Raw genomic sequence first — 23,547 nt, forward strand, 5'->3', positions numbered from 1 at the left:
CTCTCCATAGATGTTAGGTGGGGTTGATATCCGGCGATTGGAGAGGTGTTTATAGTGTGTGCGGCGTGTTGTAGAGTATCCACAAACGAACAATTTCCGCCGTTTGTTCGGGGCCATTGTCGTGTTGGAAGTTAAACTCACTGGAAATCCCAAGCTTTTAGGCGCTTTTGTGAGTTTTCTTTCAGGATATTCAGATATTGAAATCTGTCCATGGTCTCCTCGATAAATACCAACTACCCAACACCTGAAGCGGCCATTAAGGCCCACACCATAACCCAACCCCCGCCGTGCTTTACAGTGGTAATGAGGTTCTGCTCATCGAGCTCTGTGTTGGGGCGTCTCCACAATAAAATGCGTCAATCACTTCGGAAATTATTATTTTTTCTCATATGTAAACATCACTGTCGACCAAAACGCATTATCTTTCGCCACATGTTCTTTTGCAAATTGTAGTCTCTTCCGTCGATTCACTTTCGTTATGTGCGGTTTCTTTCTTGGGACCCTAGATCGATACCCAGGGAGTGAAGGACCCTCCGTACTGTTTTGTGTGACACTGAATGATGGAAATATTCTGCCAGCTGCGATACTATTGACGAAGATTTAGTGTGTGGTTTGTTTTCTAATTGTGGTTACTATGAACCTTTCTTCTCGTTCGGTCAGTTTCTTCAGACGTCCATTTCTTTTCTTGCTTATAAGAACATACTGTCCTTTTAAATTTTGTATGATGCTTTGCACGGTTGGTTTACTTCTTCCAGTGATGTTTCCGATCTCAGAATACGATTTTCCTTGGTGGTGAAGGCGTAGAATTAGTCATCTCTCTTCAACAGACGTTTTCCTAGTTTTCCTCCCCATTGGACTAATACCGTCTCTGACCAGTTGATCAGTCCGTCACTGTCTGCATCTACTACACAACTAATGCCACGGAACAACACAGGTTTCTGTTTACTCGTTCAAACCCCATTTTTACACGTAAAGTATGAATACTTATGCCCAGACATGTGGTGCCATGTAGTATGCATTTGTTACTCTGTTATGTATTCTTATTTATTTCCAGTTTAATTTGGGCTTTGTAATGACCACAGTTGTTGGGTTTGCAATTTTGACCTGTGCTCCGTATTGGTCCAGCAATACAGCATTTTGTATTGGACGGGTAGGGGTATGAATACTTTTGTCCATGACTGTATTGTACTGCGTACTGTCGTTCAAGATATGTATATCTATGGTGCAGAATGCAAACCCTCTATATCTACATTGTAAACATTACAGAAGAGAGAGAAGACCAATCTTAAATTTTATACCATAATATAAGAGTTAGAAATGCAAAGATAAAAAAAGAAATTTGATCACTCGTTTATACGCTCGTACCACCATGGTACGCATACATATTAAAATGGAAACGCACACAACGAAAACAAACTTTATTCTTTACAAAAATGAATTGAAATGGAAAGCTTTCTTCGAAAACGACGTCATTGCACAACGTGTCAACATAAACAAAGTGGTCTTTGGTCAGACACCAAAATAACTACGTGGTAATTAAGTGTCTCAATAAGGAATATTGCCAACCTCGGCATGGACAGCAGTTTCTCAACGCCTTCTCATGCTTCTGACAAGGCGCTGCATGTTCTGTTGACGCAGACGTTCCCACTTTTACAAAAGGGCATCTTCGAAGCATTGTAGTGTTTGAATGGTGGATGTCGAATGCTGAGATGTATTGCTCCAGTTTCTCCTACACTTGTTCGATATCATTCAAGTAGGGACTTCTCGATGGCCAGTCTATTCTTTACCCGTGGTGCTCTTTCAGGAATCTACTAACGATGTTGGCATCGTGTGCTCTAGCATTATAATGCGTGAATACTGCGTTTTTGTCAATGAATCCTCGAAAAGTTAAAGATTAATTGCGAATGATCAGGTCTGTTTTCGTGTCAAGACTTCGCCTGACCAAAACATAACAGATCCACATCTTATATGCAACGGTGGATTGTACAGCTGTCGGATGACATCGCTCCACACATATTCTCTAGACTCGCGTATGACCATCTGAGCAATATAACGCGAAGTAGGATTCATCCGAGAACGACAGAGAACGTAAGTGTTTTTCCTGCCATTGCAGATGAAATGAAATGTCGTATGGCTTTTAGTGCCGGGATATCCCAAGACGGGTTCGGCTCGCCAGGTGCTGGTCTTTCTATTTCACTCCCGTAGGCGACCTGCACGTCGTGATGAGGATGAAATGATGATGAAGACAACACATACACCCAGCCCCCATGCCATTGGAATTAACCAATTAAGGTTAAAATCCCCGACCCGGCCGGGAATCGAATCCGGGACCCTATGAACCGAAGGCCAGTACGCTGACCGTTAAGCCAACGAGTCCGACGCCATCGCAACACCCAGAAGCAGTGGTGCCACATTGCTGCAATTTAACATGCAGGACGATTATTCAGTTGTGATTCGATGATTACACTTTCAGGTCCCTCGGACCGCAAGTTTGGACGACAATTAATACAGAATGTGCCCACTACGACCTGCAATACATTGATGAATTCATCGAGGCATGGAGTTAATAAGGCCCTGGATCGCTTCCTGAGGAATTGTGGCCCATGCTTGCTGCACTGCACGGGTCAGTTGTTCCAGAGTTGTGGGTGGCTGAGGACGGTTGGCCAGTTGTCGACCCATCATGTCCCACACATGCTCAATAGGACTGAGATCCGGGGATCTGGCGAGCCATTCTAAGGTTGTGATGTCTTGGAGAGCTTCCCTGGAGTTGCGTGCAGTGTGAACCAGGGCATTGTCCTGCTGAAACATCCCATTAGCAATGTTCGCCATCATAGGGACAACCACTGGATTGAGTACCCTATCAACGCACTGTCGAGCAGTCATAGTGCCCTCAACAAGCACTAATTGTGATTTCACGTTAAAGCCAATAGCTCTCCAGACCATAATGCTTGGTGTTGGCCCTGTGTGCCTCTCAACAATAAGATCTGGGTGGCCCCTCTCCCCGGTACGATACCGGCGATCACTGCGGGCAAGACAGAAGCGCGATTCATCACTAAAGACGACCCTATGCCATTCGTCGACCCACGTCGATCTTTTTCGTCACCAGGCCAGCCTTACACGTTGCTGTTGTGGGGTCAATGGAACACCTTCTGCAGGAACACGGGCTCGTAAGCCAGCTGCACGCAGGCGATTACCAACTGTTTGTTGTGTAACGTGGGGTGCCACAGCTGCTCGAATTTGCGCTGCTGTCTCATGGGGTTCCAACCGGGCCATCCGAATGATGCGGCGATCCTCTCTCACAGTTGTCTGTCGCGCTGGGCCTGTGCCAGGGCTACGAGTGTGGGTACCTTCATTTGACCACTGCTGCCATACACGTTGTACCGTAGATGCCTGTCGGCCAATACGTGCAGCGACAGTCCTTAGCGATAATCCAGCCTCACACAGCCCAATTATCCGAGCCCTCTCAATCGGCGACAGTTGTTGATAGCGTGCTCTCTCTGTCGTCGAGGCATGTTTGACGGGGAACACTTCTCTGCACAGACTGCAAGTCAACTACGCTAAACCAGAGTCCGTATACTGGAGTTAATTCCTCCACGACGAATCACGTGGGGAGACCTGTAGCAACAATCCAATGGGTCTGAAACTTTGATCGTTTACATACCTACATTCCATATCTTGAAAATCAACACAAACGACCAATGCCTTCATGGTGTTGCAATTTCCATTTTCTTAAATGTATCTATATCAAATGGCAGTCTCCCGCCACAGTGTCTGACCAGTGCAGGTACGTGAACGGGTTGTAGGGATCTGAAATTGCCTTCTGGAAGGCTGTTTCGGACTGTTCAATTACTATCGCATACTCTAAAATGTCTGCTGAAGGTCCACAGTAGTGCTCATGCTGCAACTTGCTGGTTTTATATAGATTGTACACGCTCCATATGATCCTGCTCTCGGTTTTACCCTTTGGTCGCCTGTGCTAGTGTACCTGGCAACACTTCCGTTCTCTTGGAAGCGTTTCAACAGACAGCAAACCACATTCTGAGCAATCCCTTGCAATCTGGCAACATACCTCTGCGAGTAGCCTCCTTAAGGCACTGTAAGTACACGAGTGGCTTAACTTGACGACAACTGCATTCCTCGTTGCCTACGTCGATTCGCACGATCAGCCATGATTTGTAAACATTACACTCTACACTCCCCACAGACCAACCTTCGCACACACTTCGAACTAAGGCACACGTTCCTTTCAACGAACGCTGAAAGCTCCCAAATATCCGGATGACAGTGGAGTTCTCTGTTGTGTAAACAGGACATGTCCAATACCCATACACTATGCATTCATACTATATATTCTAGAACATCTAAGGACGTGACGAACATGTATTTTTGAGACAGTATAAAATCTTGTAAAAGGAAGTTTGTGTTCTACATCGTCTATATGTGCTCAATGTTCATTTAAAATATTCAAGTGACTGACCCACAGCATTGTTTGAAAGAGAAAAATTATTTTATATGTTCCCGTAATAATGAATAATTTTATTTCATTTTATTTCATTTGACAGAACCAAGATCTTAGCACCCATTCCCTGTAAACTCGAAATCAAAATTCGAGAGGCTAACGAAGTTAAGAAACACCAAAACAATCGTAATTTAGAAGAAGGATACAAAGTCAGCAGTTCTTGGATGCCTATTATACATAGATTTCAATATGTAGGTCACAACAGGAACATACAGGACGGACCTTCAAGTTATGTAATAGCTCCGGCAATCTCCAACTACCTGGCAAATGACACGCACGTTCCGGACTTTTCAGGTGGCCTCGTGTGACGTACGGCAGCCGGTGAGAGAAGGCTGTTTAAAAGCCAAGCACAATAACTAATCTCATAGTCGATTTAGTTGCCTGGGAGACTGGTTACATCGGATCGAGTAGAGGTATTTCAGTCGCCTTGACAAAGAATACTACAGTGGATTCGAAACTTCATCAAGCTGTACGGAATGTACTGTACAGAAAGCAACAAGACGTTCCAACTCGGAAGAAATACGACGAATGACTGACATGAAGGAGGCCTATTCCATAAGCTCATCTTAAAACACGTCACAAGGGAAGCTCATGTGAGGTGGGCAACAACTCATAGCTCATGACATCACAAACAGAGGAAGCGTACACCCTTCTCTAATGAGGTCACAATCAGCTTGCACTCATACAACAGGAGGATGGTAGTCTGAAAACGATCCGTTGGGAGATGAAATAGCCCCATATCTGGGGTACCATCAGCAGAAATGGGGTTCCGTCCTGCTTTAGGGGTGGAATCATGTTTGGTAGACGTACGCCTCTAATTCCTATCCAGAGTAATATGACTGGTGTGGTATAGAAAGACAAAATTCTCCAACCTCTACAGTAGTTCCAGTATTTGCTGCCATTGAGAATGAGGGATTTACACTGGATGATAATACTCCTGCTCATCGAGCCAGAATGATCAGTTAGTTCCTCGAGACGTATTCCGTACAGCGAATATTGTGGCAGGCGTATTCAGCGGACAAGAACTACGCTGAACGTACACGGCGTGAACTGAGGGAAGCAATTACCTACCGTCAAAATCCTCTTCCTAACATTCATCAACTGCCTAAATATACTATCCTAGAGCAGGATAATCTTCCTCAAAGAAAGTTGGATTATTTGGTCTGAGTATGCCCCGTCCTGCTGAAGTAGGCCTACGCCTTAGGGCCCTATGTGGTCACACACAGTATTTACCTGCCACAAAATGATCGGTAATTTTTTTGTTCAAACTCCCACATTACGAAATATTTGCTTTTCTTGCGTTTCTGTTGCTTCTGTATAGCTCACTGCATGTTGTTATTCTTTTATACACCATTCGTAAAGTATAATGTGCGTACCTACACACAGCAAAATAAATGTGCACTAAACCAGAATAAAAAAACTAATTTTGAGCATGGTATAACAAAAATAATTGAGATTTCATGGTCAGGTTCTTATGAGAGAAGGGCAAAAGGATTCTGTGTTATTTTAACGCAACACCATGGGACTGTTACTAATCGTTTGTACGTAAATTATTACAAAGAGATACGGACGAAAACTCAACGTACCAAAGATATTAGACGTTCTTCTGTCTAACCTCTTCTGAGCTGAACTTGACGGGTTCGACCCTGGCTCAGCCCAATGTAATTTGAAAGTGGTAAAATACGTCAGCCTAGGGTTAGTAGTTTTATTGACACCTAAAGGAACTCCTGCGAGACAGGATTCCGGAACCTCACACTCTCTGAAAACCGTAAATGTTTTAGTGGTATTTGAAGTCAATAACATTTTCATTATTATCTGTGTACCCCATTAAGTACTATACGGACTGGGTACAGTTCGCGTCTGTCTTCACTCCCTATGTTCAGTATCCTCGAACAGCTGTGGTACTCATCTCCATGTACTGCATGAAACGTATTCTGCCAGGCTCGAGAGACTACCTACAGCTGGTCTACCTGTATCCCCTTTCTAAACCAGACTTTAGTTCTCGTGTGCAGTGCATTTATGTCATTCACTTTTGTGTGGCAGTAAATTTGAAGGTCGTCGGCATAGAGATGGTAGTTGCAGTTCTTAAACTTAGAAGAGATGTCATTCAAATATAAAATAAATAACAGGGGGCCGAGTATAGAACCTTGTGGCACACCATTAACTTTGTACTTCCACTCCGTTCTCTTATCATTCATGACAACACACTGTCGTCAGTTATGGAGGTTCGTATTACGGTACAAAGTGATAAAGTACCTAAAGGAATTTTGATTGTACACATACACCTGAAACAAAAATGAACGTTACAAGCATTTCGAGCTATACGTTCCGTAAGATTTAATTTAGCACTATGTACAAAGGAAAATGATACATAAATGACTGTGTCAAATTTACTGTACAGTACAAAACTCAAGAAATTGCAGAATACAAAACTGCACTACTTCTGGGGAAAAGGCTTGAAACATCTATTACACAGGGCAAAATTGCATGTTTTGCAAATAATATAACTCCGTTTTTAGAGCCTCCGTGGCTCAGGCGGCAGCGCGTCGGCCTCTCACCGCTGGGTTCCGCGGTTCAAATCCCGATCACTCCATGTGGGACTTGTGCTGTACAAAGCGGAGGCGGGACAGGTTTTTCTCCGGGTACTCCAGTTTTCCCTGTCGTCTTTTATTCCAGCAACACTCTACAATATCATTTCATTTCATCTGTCAGTCATTAATCATTGCCCCAGAGGAGTGCGACAGGCCTCGGCAGCCGGCACAATTCCTATCCTCGTCGCAAGATGGGAGCTTCATTCATTCCATCCCTGACCCGGTCAATGACTGAAAAACAGGTTGTAACTTTTCATTTCATTACTCCATTTTTTCTTATGATGTAGCCGCTGTCGAAATACCACCCATCTAGAAATGCGGTGAAAAACTAATGAAATGCACCTTAGGGGTAAAATAGTCTACCACTGCCCAATGCGGACGCACACTTTATTGTGGTTTAGTGCATGTGTATAGACAGCCGTGTAGTCCATGCAGGCAGTCCATTCCTCACCAGCAATACCTAATAAAAGAAATAGCATGCAGAGGAAAGCCAAGATTTGTACAGGGGATTTCAGGAGAAAAAGTAGTGTAACAGAAATGTTAGAGAAACTTGGGTGGGAAAATTAAAGTAAGAGAAGGGAGAAAACTAGACTTGCAGTATTATATAGAGCCTATACAGGAGAGGACGAATGAGGAGAAATACGTGAGCGGCTTCAGTTGGAAAATAATTATATCGGCAGGGCTGACCACAAGTAAAAATTTAGAAGGGATTTTAGCAGAAGCGGTTGGGGTAAATTCCCATTCATTGGGAAGGGCGTGAAGGAGTGGAACAGTTTACCTGTGAATCCTTTTCCAAAATCTGTACAAACATTCAAAAATAATAAACAGCAACAGAGAAAAAATGTGAAATGTTACAGGGCATTCTACCTGTGTAGGTTATTGTAAATAAAGAACTTTTGTGAATAAATTAATTTCGCTGCCAGGTCTATGGAGATTGGACAGCCGAATTAGGGGACTGCCTGAAGGAGTGAAGTACATTGGGGACTTCGAGGGCCATGGGACCGCTACGGTAGCTGTGAAGGCCCTTCAGGAAATCTCAAAAGCGGTGACAAAAGGGGCTCTGGTCAAAACGCAGCTGGTCGTTATTCTTATTAGTTTCCAAAATGGGTAAAAAAATAAAAGTTAAATGCAATGTACATTTTAATCTTATAGCAGTTGTATAGTATTATTTGAAGCAATTCCCCTTACTGTATATGAGTCGATTATGTCCGTAAATGCAAAATATGTTATGAGTAGAATGTTGTAAATAATATATTGTAAATTTATTAAGGACTAGCAAGATACCCGTGCTTCGCTACGGTAATATACTGAAATTTATAATTGAATGCTTATCGTTTTATATACAAACCGCCGATATTCTTGATCTGACTCGTTTACTGAGAGATTACGGCAACGTTCCTCCCATTTTTCAATCTTTCTTTCCAGCAATCGATTTCGTCTTTCCCGGGCTATGTCCAGGTATTCCACCCGGTCAGTTGGGTTCCTAAATCTTAGCCATGCTTTCCTATAAGCATTTTTAATGTGGATCGAATCCTTGAGGAGATCCGGCGTGGTGTCCTCTTAGGTGCCTTGGCGGTACTAAACCGGCGGCCGGACTGCAATCGTAGTCATTACCCGTCCAGGACCCGTTTCCAGCACGGTCCGCACATGTTGACGACGGTCCAGGATATTATTATTATTATTATTATTATTATTATTATTATTATTATTATTATTATTAGGGTGGTTGAAATTAATTGAATTTAGGTATTATTATTGTTATTATTATTATTATTACTATTATTACTATTATTATTATTATTATTATTATTATTATTATTATTATTATTATTATTATTATTATTATTATTATTATTATTATTATTATTATTATTATTATTATTATTATTGATGTTCTGGACCCCACAGCAATATGCAAGACAGCTACTTGGCGGTAAAATACATCTGCTGCCATTGTCATTGCTAACAATGTGACCAGCACCATTGTTGCGCGTAGGCAAGTGTGCGGAATTTCTGGCGATACGAATGACATACCTCCGTGTATTATTGACCTTATTATAGAGGTGAACAATTTGACGGCCAATCTCATTCCTATCGTTTATTTCAAATGTGTTTAAATTTTTATTTATATGCCAGGAGAATCTACTCTAATCTAAGAACGTTCTCCGAAGGAAAATATGGCTGTTGAAAAAGAACCCAGGAAAGATTAAAAATGATCGGTTTATGATCAGAATAAGTACATCGCAAGTCTACAACCTGTTTCCTATCATTCGACAGGATCAGTGATGGAATGAAGAAAGCCCCACCTAGCGGCGACAATAGGAATTGTGCCGGCTGCCGAAGCTCCCCTCTGGGGCAATAATCGATGAGTGACAAATGCAATGAAATATTGGACAGTGTTGCTGGAATGAATGATGACAGGAAAAGCCGGAGTATCCGGAGAAAAACCTGTCCCGCCTCCATTTTGTCCAGCACGAATGTCACATGGAGTGACCGGGATTTGAAACACGGAACCCAGCTGCGAGAGGCCGGCGCGCTGCCGACTGAGCAACGGAGGCTCCTTATAAGTACATTGCGAACAGTAAAATCAATTGGTCTCACCTCCTTTTACACCCCACCGCCGTTAAGTTTATTTACCCCCACCCTCCAAAAAATTAAAAGAAGGCGTGTTTCTTTATGTTTAAAGGAGATTCCAAATACCAATGTTCACGTTTAATACCTTCAGTTTTGAGATATAAGTATCCCCTTAAAAATAATTCACGTTTTTAACTTCCTTCCACACTCCCCCCCCCCTCCCTCACAAAGTGATATTAAAGCAAAAAATACTTGTTCCTTTAATAGTAAAGGATCTTCTAAATAACAATTATCACCACTCTAACCTCTTCAGTTTTTGATTTATGTGTCCTCATGAAAGGAATTCAACTCCTTTTCACTCCCGCCCCCCCCCAAGATAGTTTCCCCCCCAAAACGCGCTTTTCTTTGTTTTTAAAGGAGATCAAAATACCAATTTTCACGTCTGTAACAACTTTAGTTTTTATTGGATGTATGTATTCTCATACAATTAAGTCGATTAATTTTTTCTATCCTTTAACACTCCAAATCCCCTTCATTGGATTTTCCGAGAATACAGGTACGTGTTTGTTTACTTTTAAAGCAGATTCCAAAAATAAAATTTCACGTGTGTAACATCTTTATTTTTGAGATATCAGTAGCCTAATTAAAAGAATTCAACACCATTTTCAGTCACTTTTACCCCCACCCCCACCCCCCACTACCCAAGTTGTATTTCCGAAAACTAAAAATACACTTTTCTTTATTTTTAATAGGATAAAAAAATGACCATTTTTCACTTCTGTACATGTTAAGTTTTTTGAGGTATACTGTAGAAATTCTCATTTTAAATTTTCACCCTATTTTAGTTCCCTTTAAGTGGAGTTTCCAAAGACAAATCACCTATGTTTCTTTACACTTACAGGAGATTCCAAATACCCACTATTTACGTCTGTAACATTTTACGCTTCTCAGATATTCTGTAGATATAGTCTTCCAAAATATTCACCCCAATTTGCCACTCCTGTTTAACCGTCATTAATTGAATTTTCCAAAAGAAAAAAAATATACGTGTTTCTATATTTTTAAAGGAGATCCCAGTTACAAATTTTCAGTTCTGTAATATCTTCAGTTTCTGGGATATATGTTTCCTCATTAAAGGCATTCAACCCATTATTCACCTTTTTACACGCCTCCTATTGGGATTTAGAGAAAACAAAGAAATACGTGTTCCTTTATTTTTAAGGGAGATTCTAAACACCAATTTTTTCATCTGTAAACGTTTAAAGTTTTAAAATGTAGACACACTCATTTTAAAAATTCACCCCCCTTTTTACCCCCCATTATTTGGATTTTCCAAAAACGAAATAATACCTGTTCCTTTATTTTTAAAGTAGATCCCAAATACCAATTTTCAGGTCTGTAATATCTTCAGGTTCTGAAATATAAGTAGCCTCATTAAAGGCATTCAACCTATTTTTCACCCTTTTTCACCCTTCCTATTACGATTTTCCGAAAACAAAAAGGTACGTGTTTCTTTATTTTTAAAGGAGATTTCTAAATACCAAATTTTACATCTATAAACTTTAAAAGTTTTGAGATATAGATACACTCATTTTAAAAATTTCATCCCTCTTTTCACCCCCATTATTTGGATTTTCCCAAAACGAAAAAATACCTGTTTCTTTATTTTTAAAGTAGATCCCAAATACCAATTTTCAGGTCTGTAATATATTCAGTTTCTAGGATATAAGTATTCTCTTTCAAGGCATTCAACCCATTTTGCACCCCTTTTCACCCCTCCTATTGGGATTTTCCGAAAACAAAAAATACGTGTTCCTTTATTTTTAAGGAAGATTCTAAATACCAATTTTTACATCTCTAAACTTTAAAACTTTTGAGATATAGACACACTCATTTTAAAATTCCACCCCCCTTTTGACCCCCTTAGCGACGGAATATCCAAAAATCCTCTCTTAGCGAGCACCTACATCTTAATATGAATATATCCCCAAAATTTCATTTCTTTATATCCAGTAGTTTTGGCTCGGCGATGATGAATCAGTCAGTCAGTCAGTCAGTCAGTCAGGACAAGCTACTTTATATATATAGATGAGGTGTGTGTTTAATAGAAAAATTGTTAGTGTGAATTGTACAATACTGTATTCTAGGAAAACGTCCTTTTCTCTTGTTAAATTGAAATTTATTGCTTGGTAATAGTGCATTTTATTGTACCATTTGTCACCGAGGTAGATACTTCATTTGCAAATAAAGTGATTTTGACTTTTGATTTGATCACGTCCGAATGTGCAATGCGTCTAGAGATACCAGAATTTATCCAAAAAAGACTGATACAAACACTTCTTCGTGCAATATGCTAACTAATTATACGCAAGTGCAGAGATTTCTCTGAAAAAACAACACAACAAGAGTTTCACTTGAATACTTATTATGATTCCGTGCCCATTATAATGTTTCTGAACAAGGCTACTGAGTATATTAAAGTGAAAAATACTTAGGAAATCTATGATCACGATTTCGTAATTGAAATTTGAATCCTGTTGACAGAACGTTGACTAAAAAGTAACCCAACATAATAATACAGTTAACATCAAAAGCGATAAATAGGCAAAATTAACTAATTTAAAATATATATTTTATTTCCAAAATATATTAACATTTCATATTCATTAACTTTGTCATTCATCGTTCATATGAAGCATTCCAGCTCCTCCTGTGCCGTGTATCTCCCTAGAGTTCTAGTAGATTGTCATTTATCATTCATATGAAGCATTCCATATCCTCCAGTGCTGCGTATCTGCCTAGAGTTCTAGTAATTTGTCATTCATCGTTCATTTGAAGCATTCCAGATCCTCAAGTGCAGCGTAGCTGCCTAGAGTTCTAGTAGTTGGATATCCATTGTTCGCAAGTATTATAGCACGGGGGATTTTAATACAATGGGTGCTGACTCAGCATTTTCCCCACGAGGTCATTGCCCCCTGGCAAGGTCATTGAAACCTAGCACCACGTGCTCTTGTGTACAAACATAAGCACGTGTGCTGCGCGCATTTCGAATAAGAGAGCATTCCTAACCTCACAGTCGCCAAAGTGGAGGGGCCTAACTTAACTCCACGTGCTCTTGCTTATCAACAAGACCACTTGCTTTTGTTTAACAACAAGACAGCATTCTTTTGTTTGCCAAAACGAGCACGTGTCAGGCGCGGGATTTTTCGAATAAGAGCGCAAGGCTAACCTCACAGTCGGAGGGGCTGTGTTAGGTTAGGGAACCGAGGTTTTTGCTTTATATTTTTGGGTGGAGAGGATGGAGAGGTGGTCCTCTTCTCCTGGCCCCCTACCAAAAATAGGGGATGGGTGAGTGAGAGATTAGCTCTCTCTCTCTCTCACTAGAGGTCCACCGCCTTGGCGATGAGTCCTCTACCCAAAATATCGCCCGGCTAAGAAGCTAGGCATGCTCACCTCTCACGAGCGACAAAGAGTTTCCGCCTTGTACATCGCCTTTTATTGCATTGTTGAGCGGGTGGGGGTGCGCAATGGAGTGGGAGATCCGCGAGTAGTGGAGAGGGTAGTGCGCGCGCATCTGCACCTGTGGATGTTAGCGCTCTCTTTTGGGACAGATTGTAAAGTCATCTCGAATTGCATTTGTGATGTTGAAATTCCAAAAATATCAATTAAGAGTGGTGTGCACGCATCTGCGTCTGCGGAAATTAGCGCCCTCTTGTAGGAGAGACTGTAAAGTCATCCTGAATTGCGAACGTCATGTTTAAATGCAAAAATATCGATGGAGGTAGGTGCGTGCGCATCCATGCCACCGTGCCTGCGGATAAGAGCGAAGTTATGTGAGAGAGTTAGGAAGTAATTATTCACTGCTACGCACGCACTGAGTGAGGTGCGTACTAGCCGCCATCTCGACAGATCTCTCTTACATTTTCTTCTGCCTACATGTAACCTGCTTTCTATCTCCCCTTAGAGCTAGTAAGATGTGGTTGCGTTGGTAAAAGAAAGGGCATCCACCCGTAAAACAGGTACAAACCTGCATATCCCCTCAGATGTGTGAATAATAATAAGGGTGTTCGTCAAGGTAATGGCATTTTCCCTTCCACCCCTCTACACAGGCGTCTTTTTTCCGATACAATTTAAGAGCTATTTGTTGGCGATCCCGGTATAGGTTTGCGAGGAATAACGGCTGAAAGTATCTGACATGCTGACTACACGTCACTACGTAATCTGCAAGCCTTCAGGCTGAATAATTTAACAATTAACATACATGATATCGATACTTCCATGACACCTATCACCCAGTTTCTCAGCAGAATTAGGTGATGAGTATAAGAAATAATCATTTAACCACAATGAAAAAAGCAATTGCCAATTTGTTTATGACTGATATACTTACGTTATTGTTATGTCATGAAAATGGTAAGCATAGTGTAGAGATGTCCTCTTGTCCTTCTGATCTCCCGATAAGATGTGTACCATTAGTTCAGCAAATTTTTTACTTACATTTTTCACTTTTTACCCTTTTGTCTGATAAAAGGAGAGGAGGGAGCGAAGGATGAATGAGGAGGGCGCGGTAAGCAGGAGGTGATGGATATTTTTTTGCTTTGAGCATTTTACCTTCTTTCATTTCTTTCACTCATTTCATGACATTTGTTTACCATATAATATTAAAAATTTATAATTAGAATGGAACAGGAAGAGGAATAGAAGTGTGATATTAATCTATTATAGTAAAAATAAAACAATATAGCTTTTTCTATTATTATTCATCATCACCGTCAATATCATTAGAGATTTTTTTAAATATTGCAAACAAATATTATCATAACTATTAGTGATTTTGTTTTTGTATAGAAATTTTATAATGTTTTGAAAATAATTTTACATATTCATTACTTCTTCGAAATTAAACATAATGTTACATATTCAATATGTGAACTAAATTACAAGTTGGAAAATAGTTGATGAACACTATTAGTGATTTTTTCGTATTATGCAAACATGTATGATTAATATAGAAATGATAAAAAATCAAACTCATTTTAATAATACAGAAAAATGTGATAAGAAATCTGGACAATGTTATATTTCATATAATACTACGTCTTGAATATAGAAATGAAATTAGAATTTTAAATCAATGATGATGTAATAATCTTTTTCATTCTTTATTTACGTCCATTTTTAATATTTCCAGATAATCTTTCCCCTTTTACAGTTAATCATTATATTTACATTAATGAGAGTTTTTTGAATAAAAAGATGTTATAATATCGTAAACTATAAGGACTTTTGTATTCTGCTTATTTACAAAAAATTATCATGGCATAACAAACAGCTATATGTTTTTGTGCCCCCATGGTACACTCGTAAGAGAATCACTATTACACTGTCATTTATTATCAAATGCAATTAACGAACATTTGTTCTGTTCAATAGTAAAAGCATGATGTCTGCGTGAAAGTATTCTCATCTGTATACAAAAAGCAGCATTTTTAGATGCCATTACATTACGATAGTGTTGAAAATGCAAATGACTAACTGCGCTTGATCGCACACTTTTGCCTTTCTCACACATTGTGAATTTTCTGTCTCATATGCATTTTGGTGCTAAACCAATAAACTCAGTCATAATATTCATACTACAGTCATCTTTCGTAAGATCTATTACATTTTTTTTAAGTGGTTTAATGTCAAATGGATTACATGGTGAAAAAGAAGAAGTGTCGAAGTATTCAGTATGGTTACGCATTCCATTGTAGAAATTTGTATTCCGAATATGATAAACAAAACTATCTGCATCCATATACTAAAGTGAAAGATCTCTAAATTTCTGCTCTGCAAAACCATAATGAAAATCATACATTTTTAGTTTTGAGAAATCTAGTATGACCATTCCCTAATAAATTGTCTTTGCATAAACTATCTCAGTTTTCTCATTTCAACAGTAATAAGGTCACGATCAATGACATGATAGGATTTAAAATTATGTTTGAAGGTGTACTTGCATGCACCAAACCATCCCTCCCATTGATTAATTAAATGAATGTCGCGATGTTTGCGTACAATTTCTATACTTCTTCTATAGAAGGAGTTATTCGTGAGTTTGAAAAACATACTTTCAAATGTTGAAGTAGCACGTTGACGATGCTCTGTACTAAATCCATATACGGTGTAAGCCACGCTTCCTGCTTAAACGCGATAATACGATGCATACACTATAATTGTAAACCGTATTCTACACATCGAACAAGGGAATGAATGTGAATAACATACCACTTTTTGGGAATAGGATAGCCGGCAGTTTAACATGCCTTGACGTATTATCGAGGGAATCATTTTTTCAACACAACATGGAAGGTCAGAATGTAATTATGCAGATTAGATGCGATTAAGATCTTTATCAGCAAGTTAAACATCAAAATCTTCAATATCTTTTTCTGTTAGCCATACAAAATTTTTATATGGTAAAGCCCAAGACATTGCATATTCGTACAGGTTATTAACATCAAAATACATAGGATAATAATCTTCTTTCTCTGAAACATAATTGTTGATGTATGGATTATTTGCGATTGCATGTCTGTTAACAAGCGAAAGAATTGCACCGCGAATTCCGCGTTCAAAATGCAAAAGCATGTCAACGTCAGTAAGAAGATCAAGTCTAACACCTGTATACTTGAACACTGCACTCCACGAAAGACCGGGAGATGTGTAGTAATAGCAAGTGTCTAATCCATAAATAGTTAAACACATTTTACGGAACCTTCCAAACAACATCACAGAGTAAGAGTGTGTCGTGTGTCTACTTTTAAACACAAGTCATCATATTCACCTAAAAATTTTATATTAAATGTTGACCACACATTAAATGCACGCAAGTAGTCTTCATCTGAAATGGATATTGTATGCTTATTATATGATGACGAGCTTAGTAATGGTGTACTGCTTTCATTTAATACAATTGAAAATTCAGGCTGAGGAGGTAATTTTGTTTCTTCTAACGTTTCATAGCTTTGAATATAGTCATATGGCAGAATACCTTTCCTTATACAAAGTTTAAATATCTCAGGATCTGGAAAAACACTCATGAATGTATTTTTAAATCCTCACTTCAAAGTACATTTACAATCTTATCAAGAGAAAAGTAAATACATTTTTATGATCCTAAAAAGCGAATGCTCATATCGCCTACACGTTGACTAACTGGTATGAAACTTTCATGATTTTGTGCAATTACATTGAACTTTCTGCATTTTATTCTCGCAAACTCCCGAACGATGAAGTGGGAGTTGTAGCCTGACAACTTATGAAAAAGGCAAGGAATAAATTTAGGAACACAGTACAAACTGTTGCATGATTGATTTGCAGGTCCACGCTATTTTTCAGTAAAGGGACAGTGATCTCTAATCTTAATCTCTGGGAATGTAGTATGCTATTTACAGATGTGGCAGTCATCTGTTTCATCATGCATAATCACGCCATCAAATGTTATTTGAATTGGAACTGGATGTGATATAAGAAGTGAACACGATGTGCTAAATCTTCTAATTCATTTAACAGCCATTCAGTACAGTTTTCTCCTCGATTCATCTTTAAAAATGATAATGATGAATCATATGAACATACAACATTATATGCAACAGAAAACGGAGTATGCTTCTGTACATAATCAGTATATGGTTCAGACTAGTCTGGTTGGCAGCGATGAAAAGGTGTTGTAAAACTTTTGAAATCTGCGTAAATAGTAAATGGAACAGGTTCCTGACGATAGTAATTCTCACATTCAATTTCTGTCTTTCATTATTTGGAAGATTGAGTTTTACAGCTGGGTGTGTAGTACAGTCAACTATGTGAGTAGCTAAAATGCTTTATGATGAAAATACTGTAAGTATCTGTCACATATAAGCTTCTTTTCCGCATTCGATGTATGTTGTGAACTTAACAAACGTGAAAGGTTTGTTATAAGATAGTAGTGACTTGTGTTTGCATCACACACATACAAAAGATGAATATGATGTTTTTAAGTGAAGAAGCTGTATAAAGCGGGCCTACAATTCTCTCTCTCTTATACCGTACACATACAATGAAATATCAGGATTAAAGTATGAAGGCTTTCACGGCTGGTGTCAATATAATAAAAATCTTCCGGGCTATTATGCCGTGGTCCACTCCACTCATTTCGTCCAGGCGTTTCGACTGATGCTTCCGGGCTATTATGCCGTGGTCCACGCCTTTCATTTCGTCCAGACGTTTCGACTAATGCTGGAATTTTGTGAATTGAACTTTGTGCATTTTAATCGCGCAAACTCCCGAACGATGAAGTGGGAGTTGTAGCCTGACAAGTTATGGAAAAAAGCAAGGAATATATTTAGGAACACAGTACAAAACGCTGCATGTGCATTTTAATCGCACGCAGTAGTCGAAACGTCTGGACGGGAAGAGAGGAGTGGACCACGGCATAATAGCACGGAAGATTTTTATTAAATATCAGGTTTGTTTTTCTCAAATTTGGAAACGTTTGTTAAGTCCGTTGTAAAAGAAACATCGTCAAAATTTAACATATGTTGCAACACAATGAACATATCTTCATACTGTGAAGTTCTTTAAGGATTGTGTTTTACTGGTTTATATGCCATTGCAACACACCATAAAAAGCAATAGCCATCATTACTCTATATATTGACAACAGCTTTTTTATCAGCAATGACTTTCGGAAGTAGGATATATCGTCTTCCTGAATTAAATGGATCAAATTTACAGATATTAAGCTGAAGACGAGCAATATTTCATAGTGCTTTACTGCTCGCACCCTCATGAAACTTCTGAAATTTTGCAAGCCAATCGTCCACAATGTGTTCACGAAACCTTTCTGAAATATTATCAGAACATATCAGCTTTGTAATTTTCGATGCTATATAAAATGTTTCATGAATTTCATCATTATCTTTAAAAAGAATTAGTGAACATGCTAATGCGGCATTTAGCTTAAGTGCAGAATGTGTAGTTGGCAAAGAAGATATTTTATCTTCGAACATATTATAGCGCAATATTAAAAACGAATTTGGATCTAAAATATTCATCAAACTTTTTATAATACCACGTATTATACGTGATGAAAAACATGTATTAATAGTTTCCCAATTATAAGCCATGTCATTAAAATAATAATTATAATATATAAAAATTCTATTATTTCATAAAAATTAAAAATATGTAATTAATTCATATTCAATTCATGCTATGTGTGCGATGTTGTTTACGTGTTATCATATTCAATTAAATATCGTTAAAACTAACAATACATGTGTTGTTTTCTATAGCATGATATGTAAATGCAATTGTACGTTGATTTATGTATCGAGATTAGAATCGGATAGTGTATTAAATCTATTGGGTAAAATACTCAAAAATCCTCGCATGTACATAATATTCTCTCTCCAAATCTGGCAGATATTCTTTGAAGTAAAATAACTCTAAATTGTTCATTAACAGGAAGATCGCTGAGTCTTCTTGTCGGTTTTCCTGCGAATCGTCCTAGATTGTTAATGGCTCCATACTAAAAACAAAGACTATTAGCCTATTTGCAATATCAAAAACGCAAGATTGTTTTTTACAAAAAGATAAAACATACCTTAAAAATAAATTATATATGTACCCAAAATTTCTGCGAAGTGGTTACAGCTAAGTGCCCGACCTTTCTGCGAAAGTGGATACAGCTAAAAAGAAAACAAAATTTAATTTTAAAATATCGAATAATAATAATAAAAAAATGATAATAATGATAATATTTCATACATTTATAATCAACAGGGAACGGATTTATATGTACTAATAATTATTGAAATATGTACATATATATTTAGTTACTTTTATTGAAATATGGAATTATATATGGACTTAAAATTACACACATAACATTAATTTCTATTTAATATCAAAGTTCAAAGAAGCTAAACAAAGTAGATATACATGCAACATAATGTTGCACTTCTCATTTTATTATATTTGAAGAACACATAATATTATATTCTCTGTTACCAAAACAATGGATTACAAAATGTTCTTTTAAGTGCTGGAAAGTGAATCTTCTCCTATTATCTCTAAGGACGGATTTATATTGACTGAAACTGCGTTCAGCATCGGAAGAGGTAATGGGGACATAATTCAACTTCACAATATCTGCTGGGGTTAAATCCAATGTTAATTTTACACTTAAATCTCCATAGAGCATTGCAGCTACCTTTGTCATTTCTTCATATCCAGTTTTCTTTGAAAGTACAGTGGCCATATTCATGTTTGCTACATCTGCAACTTTACCTGTACCACGATTTAGTTGTTCAACAGTTTTATTCACAATTTCACAACTTTCAGAAAGTGAGAGGTGCGAGTTTTGGAGACCTTCCAGTGTTTTTCGATGCACGAAAAATTATGCTGAAGTCATTTCTCACACTTGTATCGCAGACAACTGTTTTCGCGGCTTCAATTGAGGCTGCATCTTCGGAGTCCATGGCATGCAAACGTTCTTAATTCAGTCTATATAGTCAACATAATATTCAACCGCTTGCAGCCACGTACCCCATCCAGCTAGAATCAGCTTAGGCGGCAATGGAATCTCTGGGTTAATTTCTTTCAAATGATGAATTATTCGGTGGGCTTTGAGAAAACCTTTTTTCACTGAGGAAATCAATAAATCTACTTTGGGGTAACTGCATCTTACCACTTCTGCTACACGATGAAGGGCATGTGCTACACATGTTAAATGAGTCATCTTAGAATATACAACACATGCTTCTCTGGCTTTTATCATATAAGGTGCGGCATCGCTAATAAAAAGTAACACTTTATTATACTTAACGCCCTGTGGCCATAGGATACCCAGAGCCTCATTGAACAATTTTGCTTTAGTTTTGTTATCGCAATTTTCTAGAACATCACAGTGTAAGAGAATCCGTTTACAATAATATTCGCTTAACAAAACAATGATTATGTTGCCAATTAGCCTGCCTTCTTTGTCTGTTGTCTCATCAATGGAAACCCATTTTGGACCGTCTTTAATCTCTTGCCTTATCTTCCGAACACTTTCGACGTATATGGCTGAATAGTACGTTTTTCTGAACGTTGACTCATCCGGGATGGATCGTTTAGTATATTTCTCGACGAATTCCCTGAAGTACTGATTATTCAGTTTGAAGAGTAGTATGCCAGCAGAGATGAGAGCACGGCAGAGATCGGTGTTGAACTCGGAAAGTTACACTGAAAGTTGTCGGTTGTGTCAGAAACAAATGTCTCTGCTTGGAATCTCGTTGTGTGTCACTATACAATAACACAAATTACAAAATAATATCTTACTGTCAGTTGATAAACCATCTTCTTTAAATTCTGATACGTAACTTTTCAATTTTAAAATGGTTGACTGAGCTACTTTAGGCAAATTGTAACAACGTTAATGTCTTCAATGAATATCAATATACAACTGCACACACTGAACGTACAAGAACACTATGATCCGTCTCACTGCTAATTCAAACTGTGAATGACTGATAGTGAACTAGATGGAGTTACGAAGCAATCAAAGGGAATGCCCGAATTACGAACTAATCCGGAAACCACTAGCACATCGTCGATGAATGAGATTTTAATAGTTACGAAATTATGGCAGAGACACATTCTACGTTATGTAATGCAGCTTCTCAGTGCTGTAAGTATGATTCAAATACTCACGATACTGACCGGCTGATCTCCACCAATTCCGGGCTCTACCTCTCTCTTTCTTCGCACCGCTTATCAGCTTATTTGATCAGCCCAGACGTGGACAGGCGTGATAATGACCTACACACCAGTTAAAATATTCATTTTTCGAATATAGGTTTTTAATTTATTTCTCCATTATTGAGAAGACTGCTAATTTAATACATTTTAGCCGAAATATGGACTATATTGATTTTCATGACGAAGAATATGGAGCATATGTGCTAAACTACAAAAATGGAAAAGTATGGATAATGAATACTCCATTTTTCAACTCAACGCGTCATGATTCGTAAATATAATGCAACATATAATTAATTTTAGTTTCCTAAAGATATATGTATGTACACAAAAGTCCATTCCCTGATAACCAACTTACTTTTTCAGAGGAATGAGCAAATTAAGTGACAAGATTTGATGATTTGAGAGGCAGCAGATAAAAATCATCTGTGATGACGATGATGATTTTTTGAAAAAGAGAAACTGGTAAATATATTGCACCCATAAGCGAATGTGCATAATGAATGTATAAATTAAATGTTTAATAATTCGCATATGGGAATACTGCAGTAGGCTGGGAACAGCTTGCAGTCTCACAAAGCAACAGCCAGGCGCCGTTCAGACTGAAAATATATCCACATAATACGTCTTAAGGCACGAACAGGAAGTAGCTAGCCTGAGTGGTACGTCCAATTATGTTTTATGATGCCGACGAGAAGTGGAAACTATCTATCCAGTTCCCACGTGAATCCGCACGTCGGAATTTGCCCTGCATAAGAAGTGCGTGAGAGACACGAATAATACCCGTCATCCCTTGGCAGAAAATGGAAGAATCCAAACTACTAAGGGCGCGAACGTCTCAGCCAATCACAAAATTGCAAATTTCAATGGCTTGTCATAGCGGGAATCTACAGCTAATATTTCGCGATTTGGTGCCCGAAGTAGCTGTGAAATATTGTGTCCTGACTTCCAAACAATATTTGAGGATTTATCAGTGCAAATGTGTGGTTAATCAGTGGTTAAATAAGAAATTTTCAATTTTAGATGGAAGAGCGGTATCGCCCAGGAAGTGAACAGTCATGGCCGGAAGGCGCCATACTCTTATAGAAAATAGAGCCAGTGACGCGCGCCGTCGTATAAATTAACCTGTGATCGTTTCTCATAACGCAGTGTAACACATAAATCGGACCAAAATTAGGAATGATTAGAACACATTTCCTAAAATTCTAACCTACGGACGTATGATAAATTGGTCCCAAGTGCAGGATTATTACGCCACATCACTTCCACAGAACTATTTTCGAAGTGGGGGAGGACTGTTTACAAAAACGACAACACCAGTGTGGTGAACTTCAGTCTCGTAGGAAACTTCAGTCTTGGGGTGAATCTTCAGTCTTGTACGAACTTTCAGTCTTGTGGTGAATCGCAGTCCTGTGAGAATTCGCAGTCTTGTAAGAATCTTCAGTGTCTTGTACAGTAGTTGGCATCCGAGTGAGTAATGTGTTTACTTGTATGAGCAATATCTTAGCCGAAATGAACACTTTGACAGACTTTTATTCTACTTTACTTTATGCAGAGATAATCAGGCAATTAAATTAATAAATGACAATAGTAGTTATACTCTCAACACTTGCCTTGAACGAACTTATAACATGCTAGGACCGGAATGAACAATGAATTTCTTCATAACACGTAGCTGCATAACATTTTCCCTAGTTCAGGTGTAGCTTGTATATTTTGTGGAAAAGTCGTATTCTGGAGGACGATTATTATAAAATTCTCCACATCATCGGGAACATTACATTTCAATTTTTCCACACTCTCATAGAACTATTATTGCAAGTGAGATATTTGGGAGCAGAATTAGTCAAGCCAGTTACAGGGAGAAAAACTTTGTTTTCACAAGTGGAATGCTGCCGCACTAAGGCCTTGAGTCCAGTGTTATGGTCAGAGAAGGTGAATAACCAATAATCCTTTACACAAACAAACTGAGAGGGGTGAGAGAGAGACGACAGCAGGCAGGTAGCGGAGTCCAGACTTTCAACTTCACGTCAGGTGCTCAATGCAGTGTCATTGAATATTCTTCGTAGGAGTGTTAAAAATGCGAGTGCTAATATA

This window comes from Anabrus simplex, chromosome 2 (genome assembly GCF_040414725.1).
Source record: "Anabrus simplex isolate iqAnaSimp1 chromosome 2, ASM4041472v1, whole genome shotgun sequence".
Lineage (NCBI taxonomy): Eukaryota > Metazoa > Arthropoda > Insecta > Orthoptera > Tettigoniidae > Anabrus > Anabrus simplex.